This window comes from Microplitis mediator, chromosome 7 (assembly GCF_029852145.1).
Source record: "Microplitis mediator isolate UGA2020A chromosome 7, iyMicMedi2.1, whole genome shotgun sequence".
NCBI lineage: Eukaryota > Metazoa > Arthropoda > Insecta > Hymenoptera > Braconidae > Microplitis > Microplitis mediator.
The window spans coordinates 14,363,189-14,378,467 of NC_079975.1; positions in this window are offsets into that span (position 1 = coordinate 14,363,189).

Below are 15,279 nucleotides of genomic sequence, written 5' to 3' on the forward strand. Positions count from 1 at the left end.
TTTTTTTGTAGACCTGTGTAATAGGGTGGGCCGAAAATCCTCTTTTTTTGAATTTTCATTATTAATACCAAAAATATTTTTCCTCGTACAAAAAAAAAAATTTTCGGAAATCAAAAAAAATTTTAGGTCGATATCTTAGGCTCGCCAAATCCCGCTAAAGTTAGAAGTTGTTTAAAATTTTTTTTCCAACAAATTTTGATCGGAAATTTAATTCTCTACAAAAAAGGTCCAATAATAAAATTACGTCAAGTTGATAGTTACTCAGATAATTGCAATTTTGCTCTAAAAAATGAAATTTTTCAAGATATTGTTATTTTTTCAGGGTAAAAAATAAATTTTATCAAAAAAATTTCGTAGGAAATTCAATTTTCTACAAAACAGACTTAATAAAAATTTATTCAAAGTTGATAGTTACAAAGATAATAGCAATTCGTGATGAAAACCACCAAACAACGAGAAATGTGACTATCTAAACATAAAACTGCCAGTTTATGAATAACTATAAATTTCAAGTTTTTACCAGAAGACCAATTTTGTAAGAAATTTGATTTTCCATGAAATTTATATGATAAAATTCATATTTTACCCTGAAAAAGTGATAATATCTTGAAAAATTATATTTTTTAGAACAAAATTGCAATTATCTCAGTAACTATCAACTTTACGTAATTTAACTATAGGACCATTTTTGTAGAGAATTAAATTTACGATCAAAATAAGTTGGAAAAAAATTTTTAAACAACTTCTAACTTTAACGGGATTTGGCGAGCCTAAGATATCGGCCTGAAATTTTTTTTTCTCCTCGACGGGCGGAAAGCGTCAACTTTCGTCCCGCTGTGCAAAACGAAGTTGCCGCTTTCCGCCTCCGTCGAGGAGAAAAATAGCATACACTCCTCGGGAAGTAAACAAGAAAGCCTCAGATCACATGTTTGTTGACCTCGGCTTCGCCTCGGCGACAATTACATGTGATCTGAGACATTTCTTACTTTACTTCCCTCGATGTGTAATATACTATTGTTTTCCGAAAAATTTTTTTTTGTACAAAGAAAAATATTTTTGGTATTAATAATGAAAATTCAAAAAAAGCGTATTTTCGGCCCACCCTACTGTGTAATGATTGGAAAAAAAATTTTTAAACTTCGGAATTTTATATTTCGGTCTAGAAGCAAAGTGCCGAGATGAACGATACATATTTTTATAGAAAATGAAGTGCTCTACAAAAGAGGTTTCTTATTATTTTTCGACAATTTCACTCCTTCAAAAGTTATTTAAGGTTAAAGTTTAATTTAGAGTAAAGGCCCTAGGGGTATAAGTATGGTGAATCGGCCTCAGACAGATATTTGAATGATACTTAGAGGATATGTAGGTACTGATAAAATACTAAGATCCTGAAAGTTTCAGATGTCTAACTAAATCCGTTTCCAAAAAAATAAATATTATGTAAAAAATAGAAAAATTTTTTAACTTCCGCTAAAAAATTTTCGAAAATTCGGGAAGTTATTGGTTTCGGTCCGATTTGCAACAACCGAATTTCTATCAGATTTTGACGTTTTCAGGTTTTAGGAAGCTATCCTGACTAATTTCACGATGATGACCGAGTGTATGTACGTACGTATGTATGTATGTAAATATTCATAACTCTTGATCGGATGAACCGATTTTGATCTGTGAGGTGTCATTCGACGAGGCTTGTTAATATCTTGAAGCTGTAAAAATTTGAGCTTAATCGGTAAAGTGCGTTCGGAGATATTCCAAAAATAAAATTTTTTCAAAAATGTTTTATTTGGATAACTTTTAATTTGCTCAATGGATTGATTCCAAAATCTAATCAGCTCTAAAACTTCATAAGCCGCGTCAAATGCCACCTCAACCATCAAAATCGGTTCATTCGTTCAAGAGAAACCGTTGACGAAAGAATTCAAAAAAATTTCTTTTTTTGGTTTTTTCGAAATTTCTCAAAAACGACTTGATAAATCAATTTTAAAATTTGACCAACTTAAGAACTTGATAAAACACGTCGATTGCCGCCTCAACCATCAAATCGGTTAATTCGTTCGCGAGATATCGTGGGAGAAAGAAATGCTAAAAAATGGTTTTTTACAAAACAATGGCATACAAAAGTATTTGCGAGCTCGAAGAGCTCGAAAATGTATTCACAATAATGTTTTCGAGCTCAACGAGCTCGAAAACAGCGGGAAGTTTTGGGGCTGGCTCGCAGGGTTAACCGATAGACCGATTTTTTTTCTCAGGATTGGCTTGACCGATTGGTCTAAAAATTTAGTATGTTTTGGGAGCTCATAATAACTTTCAAAAAAAATAATTTACAGCTTTCATTTTATAGCTTCATAAGATCCTTGAAAAAAAAATTGTTTTTTTCTAAATTGTTTTTTCTAATTGTGATACAATTTTGGCACAATTATGAAACTATTTTTTTTCAAAGCCTTATGTACTCCCTTATAACACATAATTTTTTCGGATTTTTAAAAAAAGGTACGCCATCGTTAAAAAAATGAAAACCATTTTTCAGCTCAATTAATGCATCTATTAAAAAAGTTTAGGCTATACTTTTTTAATTTAATGCATATTCAGATAGTTTGTAGCTATCAGAAATAATATTTTGTATTTAAAACGATGACAAAAATTTCTTCATTAATGTAAAAAATTAAAATAGTTAAAAATAATTAATTATTTATTAATTTTAATAAATATTTTTGAAAACAACTTTTTGTTTCACAGCTTGCAAGCTGTGAAAAAAATTTCTCCCGGAAGGATCCTGCATTTGGAACCTGCCGCTCATGAGACTGACCGGAACTTTAAGCGGAAGATTGGTGGAATCTGTTAAATTGGTAAAGAGCATATAATGTAGCTATAAAATTCTCAAGAAAAATTTTAGCATCTATTTCGAACGAAAATTAGTATATTCTGCTAACTTTTATGATGTCTGATTTCAAATAGTGCCGCTAGAATTCCTAAAATCTTCCGATAAGAGTATTTTGGGTATTTTCAGGTGAAACTGCGGAATACAAAAAATACTAAAAAAGCCGCGTCAATTCCTGGAATCTTCCAAAAAAAGTTCGTGGGGTACTTTCAGGTAAAAATGCGAAATACAAAAAATACCAAAACTATCATTAATATCCAAGAAAGCCTCTTCACCAAAGAAGGTGACAGTGGAATCCTTGATTGGCTTATTTGCCAACACTCTATGCACACAGTGTTTTGGAAATAACACAGCATATCTCATACAATAATCATTTAAGAGCGTATGAAATGTTTTTCATTGCCGATTTGTAGGACATTTTTCAAAGGAGTTAATTGAGATTTTGGGTGCATAAAAAGTTATAAAACTTGGTGAAAATAATGAAAATATCATCCTGAAGAAATTAACACTTTCTATTTTCACTAAATAACTTTATGACAAAATTACAAATTATTTTTAAATTCGGCGCGTATTGGGAGGTTATGACTTGATTTTAGAAAAACATTAAAATAAAAAGTTTCTTGAATTTTTTTTTTTAAATTATTGGCATTAGATTCAAGATAAATATCTAATAGATTTTTTTTTCTACTTTGTTTGAAGAATTATTTTTCGACAAACTCAAACAATTCCTTTAAAAATGAGCTGATAGAACTTTTTACATTGCCTCTTTGTAGCATATTTTTCAAAAGGATTGATTGAGGCTTTTCGTGAATAGAAAGATATAAAACTTGGTAAAAATAATTAAAATTTTATTCTGAAGAATCCCTGATTAAAACAAATGATTAAAAAGTATTTAAAATGATTTGTTTTTTAATCATTTCAAATACTTTTTAATCCTTCAAATTATTTCTAATCCTGTCTCTTATGGACATTTAACGTGTGGAATCATTTTTAATCATTTTGTTTAATCAGGGATCTAATACTTTTTATTTTTACTAGAAAACGTTTTAAAAATACTATAAATTATTTTGAAATTCGGCGCATATTCGGAGGTTATGACTCGATTTTAGAAAAATTTTAAAATAAAAATTTTTTCGGCTTTTTTTAAAAAAAAAATTGCCGTTAAATTCAAGATGAACATCTAATAGATTTTTTTTTTAACTTTGCTTGGGGAATTGTTATTTTATAAGCTCAAATAATTACTTTAAAAATTAAATTTGTTATAATAATTTTAAATTTATACAATGTCAACGAAAACGTCTGTTCAAATACTCCGTATTGGGCCACTAGATGGTGGTAAATGTAAGTGGAAAACTGAAATTGATTAATTTTTGTACTGTAAGATGGCACTTATACTTTCAATTTAGGTTTTGTCTTCTAAGTACAGTTTTGTACTGGAAAAGGTGAAGACAAAGCGAGCAAGATTTGTTCGCTTTGAAGTTTGTTTGTTACGGTGGCTCAACACGCCTATTTGATTGTGAACTAGACCATACAACTGGGGTTATTAATACATTATTATTATTATAAAAATACTAATCATTATTATTTTTAATAATAAAAATAACACTGGTCTAACAGTGGTATTGTTGTCCTAGATATGAAAATAATATTGGGTCTATTTATGCACACAATTCATGAAATTAATATAGATTTTGTAAGATTTGCTCTGATTTTTTTTTAAATCTTTATTTTCATTTTAAATTACAAAAATCAAAAAAAGAGAAACAAAATAACAGATATATTTATAATGACAGTTATGTTTTGAGAAATTAGGATACATTGAAGTAAATAAAGAGGAAAATGTCGAAAATATATTTTATACTTCCATAAAACGCCTTTTATGAACTTTTCTTTTATAATTTTTCAGGGGACAATCTCTTTTCAAAGACCAGCAGAAATTTGCCATCATGTGACAATTTCATTGACCCTGATACCTTTCCACCATCACTTTTCGATCTTGGTGGAACCGCTCGCCCTGTTCCTCACTATAATTTCCTAAATTATCCGGAAATTTATCTAGATGATTGCGGAGATAGTGTAACTTAATACTTATATTTGCTCTTAAAGTCTGAAAGTTTGTCAGCATATTTTGCACAATTTTTCATAATTTTCTGCTTTATGGTTACTGAGGAAATTTTTGACAACCCACACCAAACTTTTCCACGCTTTATTTTCTAGAACAGTCATAACTTTAATAAAATCTGAATCTTTCATCAATTGCCGTATTTGAGGACAATCAAATATTCCACCTCTCAATTTTTCCATACTAAGCTTCGGAAATTTTCTGCAAATGTAATTAAAACAATCTCCGGCCTTGTTCAATGCTATTACAAATTACTTTATCATACCTAACTTAATATCTAATAGTGGAAGTATGATTTTGTCTCTCCTCACCAGCGGCTCCCTTATTACATTGGCCTTACCGACAGTTAAAGAATTTCTTACAGGCCAAACATCTTTTTCCCAATGAAGTTGCTTTGCCTTACTGTCCCACATACAAATAAAGCAAGGGTATTTTGTGCATCCACTTTTTTGGCCAAGTAAAAAATTAACCATTTTTAAATCCATACAGATCGGCCATTGATGTTCCAAGTATTTAAATTTCTCTAAAATTAATTTTACATTTTCATACTCTTCTTTTCGTTGAATGGGCAATTGGAATTGATGCAAATTTATTTTCATTGTGCAATAAGACGCATTTTAAACTTCTTTTGCAACTGCCAATCAAAAGGCACCATTCAGTAGATTTGTATTCTTTTAAACCCATGTCTAGAAGCAGCTTCGCGATATCATTTACAATACACCAATCCTTCATTTTCACTAAAAAATTCAAATAACTCTTTTTCTCGCGTTCTGTATGATATAATTGTTACTGTTGGTGCCAATAAATTTTTATCTTTCAACCTTGAGGCTGATAGTTCTGATCGTTGTTTTGATAAATTGACATCACGTATTAAATCACTGAGTTCAATAATTAATTTTTGAGAAAATAATTTTGGCCTAGATGTTTCACCCTCCCATTCACTTCCACTGGTAGACCAATTTTTTTTAGTCAATATAAAACTTCAATTACGTTCTTTTTTTTTATTGATAATTAAGTTTTTTTCTAATAATTTAATTATAGATTTTAATTTTCCCGGGTAAATGGCGGGCGCCCCAGTACGTCAGAGCGGGGAAGCCGAACACACCATTAGTCTATAGCAATAACTAGAAATTTAAATAGCGCGCTACGCGCGCGCCTTAATTTTTTGAACCCATAATGAATCGTCGCCCGGTTTTTGCGAGTTTCGACCTATGACTATCTTCAAGACTTTCATGTATTTTTATTTAGAGGATAATCATGTATTAATTTAATTTTTTTATACTCTAAATTAAAATACATGAACGTCTCGAAGTTAGTCAAAGGTCGAAATTTACAAAAAACGGGCGGTGATTCATTATTGTTCACCTGTTGTGATGAAACTCAACAGAGGAAATTGTTTTTTTTTTAATAATTTATAAATTAATATTAAGTATCATTCCGGCCACTTGGAAGCAGGACGATAGCCACTTACTGCATGTGGCGCATGCGTCGCGATTTAAATTTTCATTATTTTTTTATTACATTTACTCTACATAAATTTCATATTAATTCCTAAATTTTTATCTAATGCAATATAATAATTAAATTTCAGTATTAAGAAAAATTTTAAAATAAAAAAAAATTTACGAGTCATTTAGGCAGAATGAATCGTACTGTATATTTTTTGGTTGGATTTATAACAACAATTCACCAATAAACAAAATGACAATCGATGCGTTTTTTTTTAACATATCTGTTTTTGCAGCGTTTCTAAGTTAACTATTGACTTTTCCATAACCATTAATTATTTGTTAATTAAATACATTCATAAATTAAAATAAAAAAAATATAAAGTCAATAAATTAATAAATTGTAAAATAAATAAATAAATAAATAAATAAATCATAAAATAATTAAATAATAGTTAATAAAATAAATTAATTATCTGTTGATAAAATAATATTAGCAGCAATAATTACAACTATAATTAAAGTGTCCCGTAACAACAGAAAAGTTTTGTAAATTCAATACGTTTTACTAGTATTGATTTTTTTCTTATTTATTGCTATTTTAAGCAATAAACATGGGACGGAAAGTTAACAAAATATCAAAGCATTCAAGAAATTATAAACGGATGCAAGCGTAAGTATATGACTCATGTTATTTTTTTAGAGAATATTTAAGATAATGTTTAAAAAAATTTTTTAAAAATCAATCAGAAAAATTTTTTTTTGGAAATTTCGGTTTTGCTAATTATTAAAGTCACAGCCTTTTTAAGGAGACTTCTTAAAAAATCTATCTGTTGTAGCCGGTCTCATGTTGTAATTTTAAGAAAATTTTTTCATAATATGTTTCATTACATCGAGTAATATCGAAAACTGGCATTGGCTCAAAAGTTTATGTATGTATTTGTGTATGTGTATATAGGGGAGACCGGGGTGCTTTGGCCCCCTGGGGTACAAAGGCCCCCCTCAAAAATTACGTAAAATAATTTCGTTTGATTTCGATTTTTGACAAAATTTCGACTGATTCTTCCGAAATAGAAGGAATATAAATGAATCTGATGGTCAAAAGCCACGACAAGAAAAAACTGGCTTAAGGGGGCATTCGTACCCCGGTCTCCCCTATGTGGGTGATATAATGCGCCATGTCAATAAGATTACGCCTCCAGTTCTCAACCGATCTTTATAAAAATTCGTGGGCTTATTCTGTAGATCAATACTAGAATCAAGTTCGAAGATGAGCAAAATCGGCTGGTTAGTTTACGAGTTGTGGGTGTTTGCAAATTTTTTTTATTATAAAAGAATTTTGAATTTCGTATATTTTATAGAAATAGTTTTCCAGGTGTAAAGCTCGAAAACAGCGGGAAGTTTTGGGGCTGGTCCGCAGGGTCAACTGACAGACCGATTTTTTTTTTAGTTTTGTAGTGATTTCTCAGAAACGACTTGAACGATCAACTTCAAAATCTAATCAGCTGTAGAACTTTATAAGCCGCGTCGAATGCCACCTCAACCATCTCAATCAGTTAATTTGTTCGAGAGATATCGTTGGCGAATGAAATGATAAAAAACGGTTTTTTTCGATTATCTTTGAAGTGACTCATCCGATCAATTTCAAAATTTAATTAGCTCTAGAATTCAAGAAATCGCGCTGATTGCCACCTCAAACGTCAAAAATTGGTTGATTAATTCAAAAGATATCGGCGATGAAAAGTTAAAAAAATAACATTTTATGTTATTTTTTCCAGATAAATCAAAATATGATGTGCTAAAATGTGTCTGAAATCATACCAACTCTTTCTTTTTATAGTCTCTTCCGATCATCAGATGATGTCACATAACTTGCTCCTTAGTTTTAAACACATTGTCACCAAAAAATTTAAAAACCCAGTCTTTAATGTTTTTCTTCGGTTTTCCATATATTATTACTCTGACCTAAGTCAAAACGTACGTACGTACATACATACATACATACATACATACACTCGGACATCATCGTGAAATTAGTCAGGATAGCTTCCTAGGACCTCAAAACGTCGGCATCTGATGAAAATGCGATTTTCGTAAATCGAACCGAAACCAATAACTTCCCGCTAAGAAAATTTACAATTTTCTTAGCGGGAAGTTATAGTATATTACTACCTTAGGCCAGAAAGTTGGATTTCCTGGCGCATGGAATATAGATGCCGAGGCGAAGCCGAGGCATCTATATTCCTTGCGTCAGAGCATCCAACTTTTTGGCCGTGGGTTGTATACTATTTCTCTTGATTTCCAACCGAAAGTACGGAAATACGGACAAAGGTGGGGGGAGGGGGCGGCCCGCCCGACTTTTGCAAAGCTGAGGCGAAGCCGAAAATGTATTCACAATAATATTTTCGAGGTTCTTGAGCTCGAAAACAGCGGGAAGTGTTGGGGCTGGCCCGCAGGGTCAACTGACAGACCGATTTTTTTTTGTCCTACCTGAAAAACTAACAATTTATAGCATAAAAATAATATTCCCGTTTGAAAAACAATTCTAAGCCAATCAGGGCCTTAGCGCATCGAAAAATTCGATTTCCCATCTAAATAACATGGGAAAAAATTTTTTTTTACTTTGGAATTTTTCACCTGACAATGGCTTATTATACGAATAAGCTCAGCACACATTTTGGTAGGGAATTTAACGCTCTACAAAAAAAGTCTCTTATCATTTTTTGATAAATCCATCTGTTCAAAAGTTATTGGACCTCGAAGTCAAGTTAGAGTAAATTTCAAGATCTTTTTACTTTTCTGGCGCAACTATCGAACTTATCATAAAATGCCATTGGATCTTTTTTGTAGACAATTTTATTTCCTACAAATTATTTTTGATAAATTTTTTTTAATTCTGCATTGTTTTCTAGTTATTTCCATTCTAATGCCAAGCTCCTAAAAAAATAGTGTTCTGATCGATTTAAGAGCTTGGCATTAAAATGGAAATAATTCATCGGGCTTTACAAATATTACACGATCGGCAAAACAGCTATTAGACATTTCATGAACTGTATAAAAAATATGCATAAATACATGAATACATATATAAACTTTTCAGCCAATGCTATTTTTCGTCATCACTCGACAAAATGAAACATATTATGATAAAATTTTCTCAAAATTATGACATGAGACCTGCTACAACATATCAATTTCTAAAGAAATCTGCCTAAATAATTTAATTTTCTAAAACAACCTTCGATTAAATTTTTAAACAAAACAAATTAATTGAAATCAGTATAAAATATGGAATTTTTAAATATCTTTTAATTTTTTTTATTATTCTGTTATCTATTCTAGTGACTAGGATATAAGCTTTTTGAATCACGTCTTAATTAACGATACGATTCGCTGTTTTCGAAAAGCGCCATTGAATCGTATTGACTTTCAATACGATTTCATTTGTTGGGAACTTACAATTTCTCGATTTACCGTTCAGGGTTTTAATTTATTTTATTCACTTCACAGACGGAAACTAAAACGTGAGGCACAGTTATGGGAAGAAGCTCGGGTGAAACTGATTGAAGCTGGGGTAGCTGATGACATTGAAGATGATGTGGTGATCGACATTACTCAGTTTAATGTCATGGAAGTTGACCCCAACGGAGATTCAGTATACGGTACGGTGGAGAACAACGATGGAATTTCTGAAGCTAGTGATGCAAGTAAAGTTACCAGTAATACTATAATAAGTAGTAGCTTATCATGTGATATCGAAAGATTTCCTCATGATAATTATCAAGATAACTCAAATACGTTTGAGAATCGGAATTTTCGACAGTCTACTGAATTCGATATATCCGGTCTTGATAAATTAGATTCTAATAGAAATAAACATGCTTGTATCGCTTCTGTAGAAAATGCTAGAGATATCATTCGCGCTAACAGCCAGGAATTAGATTTTCAGGCTGTTGAACTGGATGATATCGAGTATTCTAAAAGTCACGGTGCATCTGTATCATTAGAGATTTCGAAAAAACGAAAACCTAGTGAATTGGAAACACTTAGACTTAGTAGTTTGAATTTAAACTCATTTCGTAAGCCTTCATTTATTGTAGAAAAAGATACGCTGCCACATGAGATTTCGCAGATATCTTGTGATACTGAATATTTATCTTGTGATACTGAATATTTATCTTGTGATACTGAAATCAGTAATGGCGAAGTTTCTTCCACTACAATAGATGATAATGCTTTGCAAGAAACTCATGATAATGATTATTTGTCATGTGATGAGCTTAAGGATGATGGAGTATCAATTGAATTAAACAATAGTCATGAAAATAATCAGAATAACAATGCGTTTGTTAATTTTACTGGTAATCCGATTCATTCTTATCCTGACAATGTTTCACAAGAAACAAATTCTCAGCTAACTGATGATAACTTAGATAATAATGTTTATAATTCAGATAAGAATAACGATAATTCAGATAAAATTGTTCATAATTTGAGCCAGTCACTTCCGGCATCTGGTAATACGAATGTTTCTGTTATTTCTGGTCGTCGTATTTTCGAACCTATGTTCTATCACGAACAACTGAAAAATTTCGGTAATGCTGAGAACCATGCTCCCAACTGTTCTAGACTTTTAGAGAACATTGATATAACTGAATCTTATGATATTGGCTTAAATACTTTGATATATTTCAAGTGTCTTCAATGTCAGATGATTAAAAAAGTATATACCAATCCACCTAAGCCAGCTGATGCTTTTACTATCAATGAAACTTCAGTATTAGCAGTTTTAGGAACAGGTAGTACTTTCACTGCTTTCCAAAGTACATTAGCGATATTTGATATTCCATATATATCACATACTACTTTTAGTAAATATCGAGAAAAATTTAACCATCTTATTGATGATGCTCTTGCTGAAGAAATGAAAGAAACTGCATTGGAAGAAGTCAAAATTGCTATCAGTAAAGGTGACGTCACTTCAAATGGTATTCCTTTCATTAGAGTAATTACAGATGGCGGATTTGGTAAAAGAAGTTATCCAGGTGGAAAATATGATTCTCTTGGTGCTACTGTAGGTGTTATCGGACAAGCTACTCAAAAATTAATAGATATCGAAGTTTTTAATAAATATTGTAAAATATGTAAAATTGCTGAAAATCGTGGTTTAAAGCCGCCAAAGCATACTTGTTACCAGAACTATGACAGAAATCTAAGTTCTGGAAGCATGGAAGCTGCTGGTGTTGTCAAAATATTTAAACGAAGTATTGAGAAAAATGGTTTGATTTATTTAGTAGTGATTGGGGATGACGACAGTAGTTCTTATAAAGCTATCCGCACTGCTGATCCCTATCGAAAATATGGCATCACAGTAGAAAAAATAAAGTGTACCAATCATATGTGGCGTAGATTTGGTACACATATTACTGAAGCTTCTAATACAAAAGCTATAAAATCGTACGGCGTTGGTATTGTACGAGAAAAAATTAAAACTAGTGGGATCAAGATTCGCAAAGTCATTAGCTATGAAATTGATGTCTTAACAAAAGATTTGGATTTGAATAAATTATCAAAGAATGATGATGAGCTTAAACAGTTCAAAGAAAAAGCTGAAGAACTGCAAAAAACTATTAAACTTGTTCATTATCACGTTTTTGGTAATCATGAGAAATGCCCTTTACATTGGGGTGATCGTTGTGATCGTTCAAAACCGAACTTTATCGTAAAATTAATTGAGTATGGTTTGCTAGCAGGAGTAGAAAAAGTTTTGGAAAAATTTAGTTTAAATGCTACCCATTTACTTCATAAACTTACTACTAATGCCATTGAACAATGCTTTTCTATTGTTTCCAAGTACATTACTGGTAAGCGAAACAATTATTACAGCAGAAGTGGTTATCAAGATCGAGTGAGTGCAGCAGCTATCGATCAGATTACAGGTACTCCTTTGAGCAAAATTTTTAGTCACAGCAAAGTTGATGTTCCTCAAAAAGTTAGCAAAATAGAAAAAGAACACGTTTTGCAAAGACTTCGCAATAAAAAATACCGTGAAACTAACAAAAAGAATAAACATCAAAACCGATGTCAAGGTACTGATAAAGATTATGGTCCTAACGCCGCTCAGCCAGATTTAGATGAAACAGACCCACAGCTTTATCAGCAGCAAAAAGAAGCTCATAATGACAAGCTTCGTGAACGACAACAAAATCGTGTTGTTCTTGAAAAAAAAACAAGAGATGAAATAAAGTATGGTGAACCTCATGCTTTTGAAACAGATATGATTCCATCTAATTTTTTTGGAAAAATTTGTAAAATGGCAAAAACATCGTCTTGTATACCTGTTGTTAATAATATATGTAATCCAGTTGTGTATGATGATGATCAGCTCGAACTCATGGAAAATCAGAGAGCAAAAGCTCTTCAAGATTTGGAATCTAAAATTGGAAGCGCAATTTCACGTTGCGGTTTATTCTTTTCTACAGATGAAGAATCCTTTTATTTATGTGCTCGGCCTGATGGTATAGTTGAAGATGACTCTATTGTAATAGTTAGTAATATTTCTGAAGATGAGCAAACAAGTGCTGATGAAGCATTAAAAAGCAATAGAAATCTTGCTAATTTATTTTCCTCAGATTTTCCTGAACATATTAATACAACTCACTCGATGTATTACAATATTCAGGGACAGCTTCATGTCTGTGGCAAACAATATTGTCATTTTGCTGTTTATACACCATTAAATTTAAAAGTAGCTGAATTAATTGTAAAAGATGATGTTTTTTGGGATACTCAAATGAAACAAAAACTAGGTAGTTTTTACTATCAAGTTTTAATTGATGAAATTATAGATAGTAGATTGGATCGAAATATGCCAATTCGCGAAGCTCCATCTACTATCGAAGCTAGACGTCAAAAAGCTAAAAAAGACTCTGAAAAATTAGCTGACCAAGCTGAAAAATCAACTGACAAAGCTGAAAAATCAGCTGATGAAGCTGAAAAGTCATCCCAAAAACGAAAACAATCTAAGCAATCAGAGAAAAAACTATCATTACCGAAACAGCTACCACAAAAACAGCTGAGACTATCGAAAACTTTTCGAAATTCTGAAATGGACGAGTATAATAAACAAATTATGGATGGTTATCGTCAACAAATTTTTAAAAGAAGTAACTATGACTATAAGGTTAATATTTTAACTGACCAAAGTTTCTTGGATGATTTGTCTATATCTTCTTTCCTGTTATTACTTGAAGATAAGGGTTTTACTTTTCAATTTCCAATGACGATTTTCAATCCTCTGAAGCCTTCTACTTCAAATAATGATTTACAAATCTTCGGTGGTCATCCCAGCAATCCACATTGGTATTGCTTACATTTCGATGGTCGCAATGTTTTCATTTATGACAGTTTAGGCCGTGACAATTTTGAGCAGTTGTCACAAGTTGAACAACATTACATACAAGTTCGCTATTCTAAACAAGTCGAAGAAAAACAAGTAGTTTTTAAAAATGTTACTAGTCAGCCAGATGGAAGTACCTGTGGCGTATACGCTGCTGCATATGCAACAACGATCGCATTAGGTGGTGATCCGTCTGATTTTGTTTATTCTCAAAATGCAACAGAAATGCGAGAACATTTTTACACTCATATTATTCTAGCAAGAAAATTAGTTCATTTCCCAGGAACTGGGAAGAATTAATCCTATTGTGATACACATTAACAGAAAAATTAATGATCGTTACGTATTTCTGCTAGTATTTTCTGGGATGCTTTAACATTCAATGTACACTTCCAGGATAAAGACAGTGCAATTGCAGAAATTATTTACAGATTACCCAAGTGCAAATTGACGAAGTCTAAAATAGCAATGCTGCACTACTATTCTGACAAAGTACCTACTCTTACAGATAAAAAATTGGATAAAACGCGAGTATAAAGCCTTACCGATGAGTCCTAATTATCGCGTTGTAACATTTAAAGCAATTAATTTGTATTTTATGCAAGATTGATTGTTTTGAAACTTTAGTTTCATACATCTATCAGAGATTAAATAAACAGTCTACAATTTTACCAATTCAACAAGAAATCGATACTAATTCGATTGATATTATTGTTGATAATCCTAAATTGTCTGTTATGAATTTTCTCTGTTGCAATTATTTTAAGTTTACAAAAAGTAGGTGGTCTAAGGCAGAACGTATCAATTGAAAATAATTTTGAATATTTCCTTTGTACTTAACGTTCGGGACGAAACCACATTCCAAAAAAAAATATTAAGATAATCACAATCATTTTCAATAAACCTAACTAAAAAGTAAAAAATAAATAACAGTTTAAAAAAAAAGTTTGGAAAATCCAAAAGTGCACGACTCATAATGCTTATTTGATCGTAAACGTTGAAATATTCCGTAAGGGTAATGTCGCAGGCAAAAGAAAATAAATAAAATTTGAAGTACAAATGTTATATATTTATATAAAAATAATAATAAAAAAAAAATAAATTTCAAACGTAAAAAATTCCGAAATTTTTCGCCGTACGATCTGTGAAAAATTTTACGTTTTTTTTTTCTATTTTTATTTTCGTTTACTTGTTTATTTATTATTTTTATGTATTTATTTATTCGTCTAATCTCAATTTTTTATATTTTTATTTTCGAAATACCCGCGCTAAATGAATTGGTTAGAAGTATGGCGCAGGCACACTGGGTGATAGTACGAGAAAAAAAAATACCACGCATGCGCACTTGTTTAGACGAATGTCTACACATACTTAGGCTAAAATTAAAGAAAATGCGATTTAATTTTTTATTAATTATAACTCCATAACACAA